General features: G+C 46.0%; 1 long non-coding RNA gene across 1 annotated transcript; it reads right to left on the reverse strand.

Moving 5' to 3' along the window:
- Positions 1-8,714: 8,714 nt before the first annotated feature.
- Positions 8,715-13,068, reverse strand: LOC117351495. Its single transcript, XR_004537439.1, has 2 exons — positions 12,617-13,068; positions 8,715-10,599 (listed from the first exon to the last, which is right to left on the reverse strand). It is a non-coding gene; the product is annotated as an uncharacterized LOC117351495 (long non-coding RNA).
- Between the last annotated feature and the right edge of the window lie 725 nt (positions 13,069-13,793).

The following is a 13,793-nucleotide window of genomic DNA, read 5'->3' on the forward strand; positions in this document are numbered from 1 at the left end:
TGCTCCAGGAATGCAGAGTGCATGTACATGCTTTATCCCAGGACAAGCAGGCAGCATATTCTTGACTGATAGGTGACGGCACCGACGGAGCCCCGGTACGGACAATTTTAGAGTGATTGCACTCTAAGAACTTGGAAAGTTCTAGCAGGCCGCACCGCGCACACGCGAGTGCCTTCCCGCCCGACGGAGGCGCGCGGTCCCCAGTTTCTTAGTTTCCGCGGAGCTAAGAAGACGCGTTTCTTTCAACGGCCGTTGAAAGAGTTTTTTGTAATCGCCCTTCCCGCTCGCGTAAACCCCTTTTGGAAATAAAGTATTCTTTATTTCTCTTCTTTTCTTTAGTTTAAAAAAAAAAAAAAACTTTCGTTTTTTTCTTCATTTCTTTCGCTTCGCCCCGGCGGGGCCTGTTGCCATCATCGAGGCCTCGGCCTTCGATTTGGCAGAAGCTGTTTTCACTTTCATGCCCCCTCAACCCGGGTTTAAAAAGTGGCAGCGGTGTGCTCGATCAATTTCACTGACAGACCCGCACAACTGGTGTCTACAGTGTCTTGGTCCTGACCATTGAGCGTCCACCTGCACCCGCTGTGCGACTTTAAAGAAGAGAACTCTAAAAAATCGCCAGATCCAACAGCGGTTGTTATTCGGCGCCGAGATGTCTGATTCCGCAGCACCGGCACCGACATCGGCCCCATCTCAGTCGGCACCTACTTCGTCGACACCGCGCGATACCGCGCCGGCGTCGCACCCTACAGGTAAGCCGGCTAAGAAGCCTTCCCCGTTGGAGCGTCCACCGGTCTCAGTAGCAGCGAGTCCAGTCCTGCCGACCTCGAGGCGTCCACGGAAGCGCTCCGCTCCTATTGAGGTGAGCCCCTCGACATCGGGGTCCTCATCCTCGGAGCGTAGAGCGGCACCATAGGTACCGCAGAAGAAAAAAGCGGTACCGGTGCCTTCGCTGGACGAGCGGATTGCTGCTGTCCTGCAAGTGCAACTTAAGGAGCAGTTGCAACAACTCCTTCCCGCACTTTTGACACCGAGCCTTCCAGTCCCGGTCCGGTCTGAGCCACCGGTACCGACAGTGGAGCGCCCTCTTTTATCGGCATCCACTTTGTCGGTACCGGGTCACTTCGATGCCAATCTTAGCACCGGAACCGAGAGCTCAACACCAGGCGGTGCAGACCTCGGTACCAACGCAGCAGGTCACGTCTCCTGGTACCGTATCTATGAGGTCGGGTAAGTCGGCGCGCAAAACCCGACACCACGCCGGAGTCTCGAGATCGTGGCTCTCAGATTCAGGACCCTGATTTGTGGGGTGATTCTGAAGAGCCCTTTCTGTCTGAAGGTGAGTGTTCCTCTGATGAAGAGGATCAACTTGTTGTTGATCCCTCTTCTAAACATAATTCCACTTCTTTTACTTCTTTCTTAAAAGAGATGTGTGAATCTCTTTCTATTCCCTTAGAGGCTGAGTCAAAGAAATCCAAGGCATTCCTTGATGCTCTGGACTTTGAACAGCCTCCAAGGGAATTTCTCAAACTCCCTCTCCATGACATCTTACGAGAGACTTTCTATAAAAATTTAGAGACTCCCCTGACTGTACCAGGAGCTCCTCGTAAATTGGACTCCTTATACAAGGTTATCCCTATTCTTGGTTTTGACAAACCTCAGCTCCCGCATGAGTCTCTTTTGGTAGAATCCACACTTAAGAAATCAGCGGGAGCTAGTGTGTATGCCTCAGTCCCTCCTGGCAGAGAAGGAAAAGCCATGGACAAATTTGGCAAACGTTTATATCAGAATGCCATGTTAGCCAATAGGTCAGGGAACTACGCTTTTCATTTTTCATTTTATTTAAAGCACCTCATTCAAAACATGGCTGCTTTTGAAAAGTACCTCCCTGACCGCAAGAAATCTGCATTTCATGCCTGTTCTTCCTCCCTTCTCCAGTTACGCAAGTTCCTAGTTCGGTCAATTTATGACACTTTTGAATTGACTTCTAGGGCCACGGCTATGTCTGTTGCCATGCGTCGGTTGGCATGGCTCAGAGTCTCAGAGCTCGATGTAAATCATCAGGACCACCTCGCAAATGCTCCCTGCTTGGGTGATGAGCTCTTCGGAGAGTCCATGGATTCCACTACACAAAAGCTGCCTGCCCATGAGACTCGGTGGGATACTCTCCTGAAGACTAAGAAAAAGACTCCACCTGCTCGGCCTTTTCGCCAACAATCTGCCTACCAGCGCCGCTATGCTGCCCGTCCCTTGCCACCGGCTACTCAACAGCCTAGACGTCAGCGTCAGCAACAGCGACAACCACCTCGGCCAGCCCAGCAGCAACAGGTGAAGCCTCCTCCACCACAAAAGTCTACCCAACTCTTTTGACGTGGTTCTCCAAAGCATAGCCAGTATTCCACCATCTGCCAATCTCCCTCGACCCATAGGAGGACGTCTGTCTTGTTTCACCAGCCGTTGGGAGAACATCACATCGGATCAGTGGGTCCTCAACATCATCCGCCACGGCTACTCTCTCAACTTTCAGACACGTCCTGCACAAAGTCTGCCAAGAGAGTCTGCTTTGAACACCTCTCAGTCTTCTCTCCTTCTTCAGGAGGTTCAATCCCTCCTCCTCCTGAACGCCATAGAGGAAGTTCCTCTAGATCAGAAGGGGCAGGGATTCTACTCCCGTTATTTTCTGGTCCCCCCAAAAAAACAACAAAAAAACAGGGGATCTCAGACCCATCCTAGATCTTCGCGATCTCAACAAATGCTTGGTCAAGGAGAAATTCAAGATGCTTTCTCTGGCAACTCTTTATCCTCTTCTTCATCAAAGCGACTGGCTATGCTCCCTCAATCTCAAAGAAGCATACACTCACATTCCGGTCAATCTGGCCTCCAGGCAGTACCTCCGCTTCATGATCAATCATTGTCATTACCAATACAAGGTGCTACCCTTCGGTCTTGCCTCCTCTCCAAGAGTGTTCACCAAATGTCTGATTGTGGTGGCCGCCTTTCTATGCTCTCACCACCTTCAAGTCTTTCCTTATCTGGACGATTGGTTAATCAAGGCCAATTCATCTCAAACAGTGCTCCTGGCCACCAACCAAACCATCCTGTTTCTACAGCTTCTGGGGTTCGAGATCAATCTACCCAAATCTCATCTCATTCCCACTCAGAGACTTCAATTCATTGGAGCGGTGCTGGACACAGTCCTCATGAGAGCATTCCTGCCAAACGCTTCAATCTCTATGTCAGCAGGTGCTTCCACAACGTTCCATCTCTGCCAAGCAAATGATGATACTCTTGGGTCACATGGCCTCCACAGTTCATGTCACACCCCTCGCACGTCTTCACCTGCGCACTCCTCAATGGACCCTAGCTACCCAGTGGTCCCAAGCGACGGATCCTTGCTCACGACACATATCTGTGACATCATCTCTTCGTCAGTCTCTACAATGGTGTTTGATATCCTCAAATCTCTCCAGAGGTCTTCTGTTTCATCTACCTCCTCATCAACTTGTCATCACCACCGACGCCTCCCCTTATGCTTGGGGAGCTCATTTGAATGAATTCCAAACTCAAGGACTTTGGACAGCCCAGGAAATGAAACATCACATCAATTTCCTGGAACTCAGAGCGATGTTTTATGCCCTCAATGCCTTCCAACATCTTCTCTTTCCTCAGGTCCTCCTGCTGTGCACAGACAATCAAGTTGCGATGTACTACATCAACAAGCAGGGTGGGACAGGCTCTCGCCTCTTGTGCCAGGAAGCCCAGAAGATTTGGGCTTGGGCCACAGATCACCAACTATTCCTGAAAGCTATCTACATTCAGGGAGAACAGAATTCCTTAGCGGACAAGCTCAGCAGAATTCTCCAACCTCACGAGTGGACACTCGATCTTTTAACGCTACAGTCCATCTTCGCTCAGTGGGGCACTCCTCAGATAGACCTCTGTGCAGCTCCTCACAATCACCAGCTGCCCCTCTTCTGCTCCAGACTCTACTCTCCTCACCGTCTGGCAGCGGATGCATTTCTCCTCGATTGGTCCAATCTGTTCCTGTACGCTTTCCCTCCTCTGCCTCTCATGTTACGAACCTTGTTCAAGCTCAAGAGGGAACGAGCCACCATGATTCTGATTGCTCCACGGTGGCCCAGGCAACATTGGTTCTCCCTTCTACTTCAACTCAGTTCCAGGGAGCTTTTCCTTCTTCCACTGTTTCCTTCTCTGCTTACGCAACATCAGGAGACCCTTTTGCATCCCAACCTTCTATCTCTGCACCTGACAGCTTGGTTTCTCTCGGGCTGACTTCTCATGATACTCTTTTGTCTCAGCCCGTTCGTTCCATTCTGGATGCCTCCAGGAAACCGGCCACTCTGCAATGTTACCATCAGAAGTGGACACGGTTTTCTTCCTGGTGTCTTCTTCATCATCATGATCCCACTTTCCTTGCAGTGGAGGCCTTATTGGATTATCTTCTTTCTTTGTCTGACTCTGGCCTCAAGTCTACTTCCATCAGAGTCCACCTCAGTGCTATTGCTGCTTTTCATGAGCCAGTTCATGGAAAACTTCTCTCGGCTCATCCCTTGGTGTCCAGATTCATGCGGGGTCTTTTCAATGTGAAACCACCTCTCAAAGCCCCTCCGGTAATCTGGGATCTCAATGTGGTTCTTTCCGCCTTAATGAAGCCTCCTTTTGAACCTTTGGCTACCGCTCCTTTCAAGTTTCTCACTTGGAAGGTACTTTTCCTTATTGCTCTTACCTCTGCCAGGAGGGTCAGTGAGCTACATGCACTAGTTGCGGATCCACCTTTTACAGTCTTTCATCATGACAAGGTGGTTCTGTGTACACATCCAAAGTTTCTCCCTAAGGTTGTCTCTGAATTCCATCTCAACCAATCCATTGTTTTGCCTGTCTTCTTTCCGAAACCTCACTCTCATTCTGGAGAACAGGCTCTGCATACTTTGGACTGTAAGCGGGCTCTAGCTTATTATTTAGAGCGTACTAAGCCCCACAGATCAGCTACCCAACTTTTTCTGTCCTTTGATCCGAATAAATTGGGATGTCCTGTTTCTAAACGTACGTTGTCTAATTGGCTGGCAGCGTGCATTTCTTTCTGTTATGCTCAGACCGGACTGACACTGGAAGGTTCTGTCACGGCCCATAGAGTTCGAGCTATGGCAGCATCTGTAGCTTTCCTCCGCTCCACGCCTATTGAGGAAATCTGCAAGGCTGCTACTTGGTCCTCAGTTCATACTTTTACATCTCATTATTGTCTGGATGCTTTCTCCAGACGGGATGGACACTTCGGCCAATCTGTTTTACAAAATTTGTTTTCCTAATGGCCAACCTTCCCACCATCCCTCTTTTTGTTAGCTTGGAGGTCACCTATCAGTCAAGAATATGCTGCCTGCTTGTCCTGGGATAAAGCACAGTTACTTACCGTAACAGGTGTTATCCAGGGACAGCAGGCAGATATTCTTGCGTCCCACCCACCTCCCCAGGTTGGCTTCTTAGCTGGCTTATCCTAACTGGGGACCGCGCGCCTCCGTCGGGCGGGAAGGCACTTGCGCGTGCGCGGTGCGGCCTGCTAGAACTTTCCAAGTTCTTAGAGTGCAATCACTCTAAAATTGTCCGTACCGGGGCTCCGTCGGTGCCGTCACCCATCAGTCAAGAATATCTGCCTGCTGTCCCTGGATAACACCTGTTACGGTAAGTAACTGTGCTTTCTGTGCACATTCAGTCTGAAAGCCCTTTTCTGCAGTCAAAACGGTGTCAGGTCAAAAGCGCGCCGGGACAAAGGCGTGCCCAGACAATTGAGCGCAGCGCGGAGGCGCGCGCCGCTCAAAATTACTGTTTTTTGGGCTAGACATCGCGCCGCGTTGTGGGGGGTTTGGGGGGTTGTAACCCCCCACATTTTACTGAAAACTTCACTTTTTCCCTGTTTTTCGGGAAAAAGTTCAGTTTACAGTAAAATGTGGAGGGTTACAACCCCCCAAACCCCTCATAACGCCGGCGCGATGTCTATTAAGTAAAGTTGGGGGGGGGGGTTCCCCAACAAAACCCCCTGTCGGAGCCCCTAAAAACTGTAATTTTCTTCGGCGCGCGCCTCCGTCTTGTGCTCAGTTGTTGGCGCGCACCTTTGTCTTTCGCGCCCTTGTCTATGAACCATCAAAACAGACTTTTCATGCAGAAAAAGTTTTGACATAAGAATAGTCTTACTGGATGAGACCAATGGTTCATCCAGTCCTGTATCCCGTCTTCATGGAAGCCAATCCAAGTCACAAGTACCTGGCAAAACCCCAAATAGTAGCAGCATTCCAGAACCCCAAACAGTAGCAAAATTCCGGAACCTCAGATAGCAGGATTCCATGCCACCGATCTAGGGCAAGCTGTGGCTTCTCCTATGTCTCTCTCAACAGCAGACTATGGACTTTTCCTTCAGGAAATTGTCCAAACCTTTCTTAAAACCAGCTACATTAACCGCTCTTACCACATCCTCTGGCAACGCATCCCAGAGCTTAACTGTTTGAAAAAAATATTTCCTCCTATTGGTTTTAAGAGTATTACGCTGTAACTTCATCGAGTGTCCCCTAGTCTTTGTAAATCTTGATGTAGTAAAAAATCGATCCACTTGTACCTGTTCTACACGACTCAGGATTTTGTAGACTTCAGTCATATCTCCCCTTAGCTGTCTCTTTTCCAAGCTGAAGAGCCCTAACCTCTACGAGAAGAGTTCCATCCCCTTTATCATCTTGGTCGCTCTTCTTTGAACCTTTTCCAGTGCCGCTATATCTTTTTTGAGATAAGGAAACCAGCATGCATGGACCACCATACACACGTGTTTGTAGGCGCAGTTAGAGGAGAGATCGCTAAGGCCGAGTTTAGGTTGGAAGAGAGAAATAATGGATGGAGACTGAATTTCAGCTTCATACGTTACTTTCTATGGCAGAAACACCTGCAGAAATAGCAAGTGTAAAGTCTGGCAAAAAACAAAAGGAATTGACCCCAAAATATATGGGTCCTGTATCCCTAGCGGACTAGGTCCTTTAAGGCTTTTATGTGGATAACCTATTTTTATGGGGATGAATTCAGTGTATCTTTGGAACTTTGACACTTTCAAATAAAGTCCATTTAGGAACATCGTCGCTCCACAGAGTTTTTTTTGGTTTTTTCAGTGTAAAGTCTGGGACAGGTGCCGCCTTTGACTTTCAACATAAGGTAATTTTATAACAAATTGCCTATGTGTAAAGAGCCTATTTTAGGCTTATTCCTGAGTCAGTACATCTGGCTGTATTCAAATCTACGCTAAAAGAACTATCACATTTAATATCTCATGTATTGAATAACTGATATATTGAATGTGATAGTGCTATACGAGTGCTCATACACATTGAGATTATATTGATTGTAATATACCTCAGTTGAGTGAACATTTGTGTAACTGATTGATAAAATTAGATGCAAATGAGAGCAGACATATATAAAGAAAGAAAAACTGACTGCAAAGTAAATATTTTATTTACTTATTCAATAGCCAGACATTGATAGACATTCTTGAACATTACTTGTACAGAAAAGTACAATAAGTTCTCCAGGATAATCAATATTAGCTGGGCTAAAGACAAACTAGAAATGACCAAATTAAATACCTTTTTAAATATAGATTATATTAATTAACCACGTCAAGAGAGGCAGAGATCTGGAAACTTTGAAGTGTGGCGTTTATATATTTCTATACCGCACAATCCAAAGTTCTTGGTGGTTCACAAGAGAACATATATAATAAATCAAACGTAGACAAAACAAAAGCTTAATAATCTGCTTGACGTTTCTTCCTGTAAGTGTCTGAAACTCAAAAACTGGATGAGTTCGTCATTTTGGCTGTTCAGAGCATGCCATGCTGCCGTTAATTATGCCTCTCTCTAGGCGGCGGGATCTTGAAACAGGGCGACTTTCATGGCCTACTCCAAGCTTCCATCCCCAACCTGTCAAGCGGGTCCTTGTAGGCGGCGTAGACTGAGTACACGGTCAGAGTTACCAGCAGCTTCGAGCAGCTCATATTATTTCTCTTGAGTGACTTTTATTTGACTTCTTATTCTTCTACTTACCATAGATCAGTGGTCTCCAACCCAAACCCTTTGCAGGGCCACATTTTGGATTGGTAGGTCCTTGAAGGGCCTTAGAAAAAATAGTTAATGTCTTATTAAAGAAATGACAATTTTGCATGAGGTAAAACTCTTTATAGTTTATAAATCTTTCCTTTTGGCCAAGTCTTAATAATAATATTGTAATTTATAGCTAAAGAAACATATGATCAAGAAACTGTTTGATTTTACTCTCGTGATTATGATAAACATACCGAAGGCCTCAAAATAGTACCTGGCGGGCCGCATGTGGCCCCCGGGCCGCGAGTTTGAGACCACTGCTCTAGATACTGAATTAGAATAACAGTTTGGGAACAAAGTTGTTCAATTTTTATCACTAACATTGTGACTGGAAGCAGTAATAATATAACCACAATAATACACAGCTGTCAAGAAATATTATAATATATAAGCACCTTTGACTATCTCTTGCACTTATGATTCAAATCGCCATAGTAGATGGCAGATCTTTCAGTTGTTAATCATGTCTTGTGGTGAGTATGGAAGAGCCATTGTCGGTGACTCAATAAAATATGACAGAGCAGTCCACAGTGTCGTCGTGAGGGTGGGAGGTGCCCAGGGTGGTGGTGGCCCTCCTGCCGTGTGCGCCGTTTCCCTTCCCCCATACCATCAGTAACCTCCCAACCTGCTGTCACGCCAACGTCACGTCCTAGGCACGAGTCCAGGAAGTGATGACGAAGGAAGAGCCAATGCCGGTGTGACAGCAGCTTGGGGGTTGCCGCTCGCACCAGGAACATTAGAATTACGGGGGAAGATAAGTGACGTGCACGTGTGGCGGGGGGAGGGGCAAGAGGAGGGCAGGTGCCTGTGCCCTCACCAAGATGGTGCCCAGGGTGGACCGTCCCCACACCCCCTTTACTAATGTCACTGAGTGTACGCAAGGTTTTTCATCACCAGAAAAACACCTCAAAAGCAGTAGCTATGCCAATGAGGACGGGGACAGCTCATTGCACATGCCACACTTGTCTTTTTGTGCAAACTTTAGCAGCAAAATTTCTTTTGCTGTGAGTTATCTACATGTGTTGCCCCTACCATCTTAAAATAGTATATAGAGGCACATATCCTTGTAATAGAGTATCACAAAGTACATGGAGTGTCATCTGAGCTACAATTTAGCAAGGGCAAAAACAGAAGAAAGGAAATCCTTCGCAGGACAAAACAAGCAAAGTCCCAGCAAAAGGAGACGAAGACCAAATGGACGATAATTGGATCAATTTATTGGATGATACGCAAAGACTCGGCACGATTCGTGTTTCAGCCAAAGGCCTGCATCAGGAGTCTACAAGCGGGAATGATTTGATAATCTTCCAAACGGCTTCGATCTCAATTATTAACTGATGTGAAAGCTCAAGGATCGTACAATCTATCAAGTCAGATGATCAGACTCCTGAGTCAGGCCTTTGGCTGAAACGCAAATCATGTTGAGTCTTTGCGTACCATCCATTTGGGCTTCGTCTCCTTTGCCGTGACTTTGCTTGCTGAAATTTAGCAAGATATTCATTTCACAATAACTGGAGAATTTCGGGGTTGTTTTGCAAATGCACACCCCTCCAAATTCTATAAATGGTGCCTAAAGATGAGTATGCAAATGCACGTCCAGTTATAGAATAGCGTGCATAACATAATTAGTTAATTGTCACTAAATTGGCTTTTAATTGAGAATAAGTACCACTAATTGGAATTAATTATTATTATTTTTAGTATTTATATACCACTTATAGCCTAAATGGTTTAGATTCAGGTACTCAAGCATTTTCCCCTATCTGTCCCAGTGGGCTCACCCTCTACCTAATGTACCTGGGGCAAAGGGGGATTAAGTGACTTGCCTAGGGTCACAAGGAGCAGCATGGGATTTGAACCCACAACCAACACACAAATTAATTAGCACTAATTAGCATTAATTAGTAGTTACACGTATAACTGACTTACACCCCTATTCTGTATAATGAGGGTCCAGTGCAGAAAGCTACTGTGGGCTGTGGCATGTCCTTAACAAGCAGTTTGCCCGCTCGTTAATGGCTGCTGTATGTTTAAAGGCCTTCTGCACTGCTGAGGTAGGCACCAGGGTACAACAGCTGATTAGATTTGTGCACAGGGGTACAATGCCAGAAATCTACCGCCAGGTCTAAGGCTGGCATAAAGTCCCCATGGTCAGCAAGTTTGTGATGCTGCTCGCACTGGGAAAATTAAAGAGGGAAGAGGGGCGCGTGGCGGGGGAAGGGGGGGGAGAAGAGGGTGGGGGAGGGGCGCTGCCACCCCTGGTGCCTCTCGCCCTCGCTATGCCACTTTTTGGGTCAACACTCAAGAAATTCATTTTCCATCAAAGAAACAAAATCTATCTTAATCACGAAAAAAAAAAAAAGAACCGATGACTGTGGCAATATTTTCCAGTGATGGATTCAGGCCGGTGACCAAAACACATTTGCAAAAAAAAATCCAACTTCTTCTCCTTTATGAATTACATGCAATAACTATGGACCCCAAATACAGATCTGATGACTATACATGTAGGTTTATTTGCTGGTCTTTAACCATTAAACTAAGGGGTCCTTTTAATAAGGCGTTGTAACCAATTTAGTGCGCTAAATGCTAAGGCGTCCATAATATAACGGATGTCTTAGCATCAGTTAGCGTGGCTTAATAAAAGGACCCTTAAATGTTCTTTGATGCAAAGATTTCAAGATCTTGTGCTTCTGGTTATAGCGATCTTAAGTCTATTCACGAAAATGTTCTTTTGCATGCCAGCTGAGACATTTGGAGCATTGAGACAAAGCAACAGATTTAGAAACATAGAAACATAGAAGATGACGGCAGAAAAGGGCCACGGCCCATCAAGTCTGCCCACTCTAATGACGCACCCCCCCTAACTTCTTCCCCTAAGAGATCCCACAAGCCTATCCTATTTTTTCTTAAAGTCTGGCACGCTGCTGGCTTCAATTACCTGCAGTGAAAGATCATTCCAATGACCAACCACCCTTTCGGTGAAGAAATACTTCCTGGTGTCACCATGAAATCTCCCATCCCTGAGTTTCAACGGATGTCTAATCTAATCTAAACCTTAAGTTTATATACCGCATCATCTCCATGAGTATGGAGCTCGACACGGTTTACAAGAACTTTAAAATAGTGGGTAGAGAAGAAGAAAAAGGATTACGTGAACTTATGTGTAGAAGGGGGGAGAGAAAGGGGGGAAGGATAGAGTTACAATTTGCTGAAAAGCCAGGTTTTCAGTTGTTTGCGGAATAACTGAAGGGAGCTCAGGTTCCGCAACGGGGTGGTGAGGTCGTTCCACAGACCTGTGATTTTGAAGAGAAAAGATTTTCCCAGTTTGCCTGCATAGTGAATGCCGCGTGGAGAGGGGAAGGCTAGTTTATGCCTTTGGGCAGTTCTGTCGCCGTAAATCCTTTAAGAAAGAACATATCCTCTTCTACCCACTCAGTGGCCACAGATTTGGACTTGGAGGATGAGATGTACAGCGTCAGTATCTATGAGAAAAACCTGTTTTTTGGGTTGTTTTGGGTTTTTTTTGCTACACAGAACATTTTGGACCCCAGTTCGATTACAAAAGTTAGATAGGTCTGTCAACTTGAAATAGGGACACTGGATCATTTGTTGTCTTATTGTCCTATGATGCTCAATTTTTGGAGGTCAATATGGGGACATATTACTAACATATTAGAATCATCGATTCGATTAATCTATGATGTAGTCGTCTGTGGGACATTATTGCATATTAGACCCCCATTGGACCGGTATAAATGCTGGCTTTTCATTTGCAAATGGTTACTCGCAATTGGAAAAAATTGGGATTGGCTTAGCTTTACCTTTTGGTGGGCAAATTTATGTTCATGTTACAAGTATTGTGTACAATTCTGGAGGCCACGTTACCAAAAAGATGTGCTGAGAGCCAAATCGGTTCAGCGAATGGCCACCAGGATGGTCTCAGGGACTCAAGGATCTCCCGTATGAGGAAAGGCTGAGTAAATTGCAGCTATACTCACTCGAGGAACATAGAGAGAGGGGAGACATGATTGAGATGTTCAAATATATCACGGGCCGTATCGAGGTGGAAGATGATATCTTTTTTCTTAAAGGACCCACGGCCACAAAAGGGTATCCGCTGAAAATCAGGGGCGGGAAATTTCATGGCGACACCAGGAAGTATTTCTTCACCGAAAGGGTGGTTGGTCATTGGAATGATCTTTCACTGCAGGTAATTGAGGCCAGCAGCGTGCCAGATTTTAAGAAAAAATGGGATAGGCATGTGGGATCTCTTAGTGGAAGAAGTTAGGGGGGTGGGTCATTAGAGTGGGCAGACTTGATGGGCCGAGGCCCTTTTCTGCTGTCATTTTCTATGTTTCTAAGTATGAGCAAATGAACGCGGATAGGTTGGGGCATAATAATTTATTTAGATTAGTTTGGGGTCCATTAACGACTTTTGTTACTTCGGTATAGTTGTCTTTTACCTTTAATTTCCTTAAGATCTATACACACATTCAGGGAAGGGTGGGAGGGTGGGATAGGGTTATCTTTTTTGTTTTATTTCTTGATTGAATGTACTGGAAGGGAGGAGGGGTGGCAATTCATTTTGTATTGTTATTGATTGATTGTAATGCTGATTCTGATTATTAATGTATGTATAATTTTCTGCACTCTGTATTAGCCTTGAAAATTTAATAAAGATGAAAAAAAGAGGGGGGGGGAGTTCAGAGGTAGAGAAGAGGGGACTTTGCTTCCCGTTGGGTGGCTGGGAATGGATTGACTGCGAGAGGGGAAGCAGGGCAGGATGGGTACTAATACTACTACTATTAATTATTTCTATAGCACTGCCAGACGCACGCAGCGCTGCACAGAGTCAATAAGAGTAAGAAAACAGTCCCTGCTCGAAAGAGCTTACAATCTAAACAGCCAAGACAGACAACCAGGATGTCATGGATACAGTTAAGGGGAACGGTTAATCTGCTGGCTGGGTTGGAGGGCAGAGGGGAGTCCAGGACAATCAAGCCATTGTGACATCACTGATGAGGTTGGCTCTTATTGGTGGAATGAGGCATTATGACATCACAATCACAGCTCTGCTTCCCAAAGACTGAAACTCTTCTCACTACTACTATGAATTACTTCTAGAGTGCTATCAGACTTACACAGCACTGAACAGAGTCACAAAGAATAAGAAAACAGTCCCTGCTCGAAAGAGCTTACAATCTAAACAGGCAAGACAGACAAATAGGATGTCATGGATACAGTTAAGGGGTTGGAGGGCAGAGAAGTAGGGTAAAGGATTGGAAGCTATATCAAAAAAGGTGGGTTTTCAGTCTGCTTTTAAACAAGGGGAGGGGCTTGATGGACAAATTCAGGTAATTTATTCCAGGCCTAGGGGGTAGCTAGATGAAAGGAACGAAGTCTGGAATTGGCAGTGGAGGAGAAAGATAATGTTAAGAGTGACTTTTCTGAGTAGGGGTTTTATAGGTTTCATGCCTCTGAGGAATAGTGCACTTCCCTGTTCCTCGGAGGCAACTTTTCCTCCCACCCTCCCCTTTGATATAGGGTTCCCTCAGGCATATGGGGGTTTAGGGTTGTCGCAGTGGCGGGTATTTGGCAGTCAGCTCAGTTGAGTGGTAATGCCATGGGTCAGGTGACCCT

The sequence above is a fragment of the Geotrypetes seraphini genome, chromosome 18, assembly GCF_902459505.1.
Source record: "Geotrypetes seraphini chromosome 18, aGeoSer1.1, whole genome shotgun sequence".
Classification (NCBI taxonomy): Eukaryota; Metazoa; Chordata; class Amphibia; order Gymnophiona; family Dermophiidae; genus Geotrypetes; species Geotrypetes seraphini.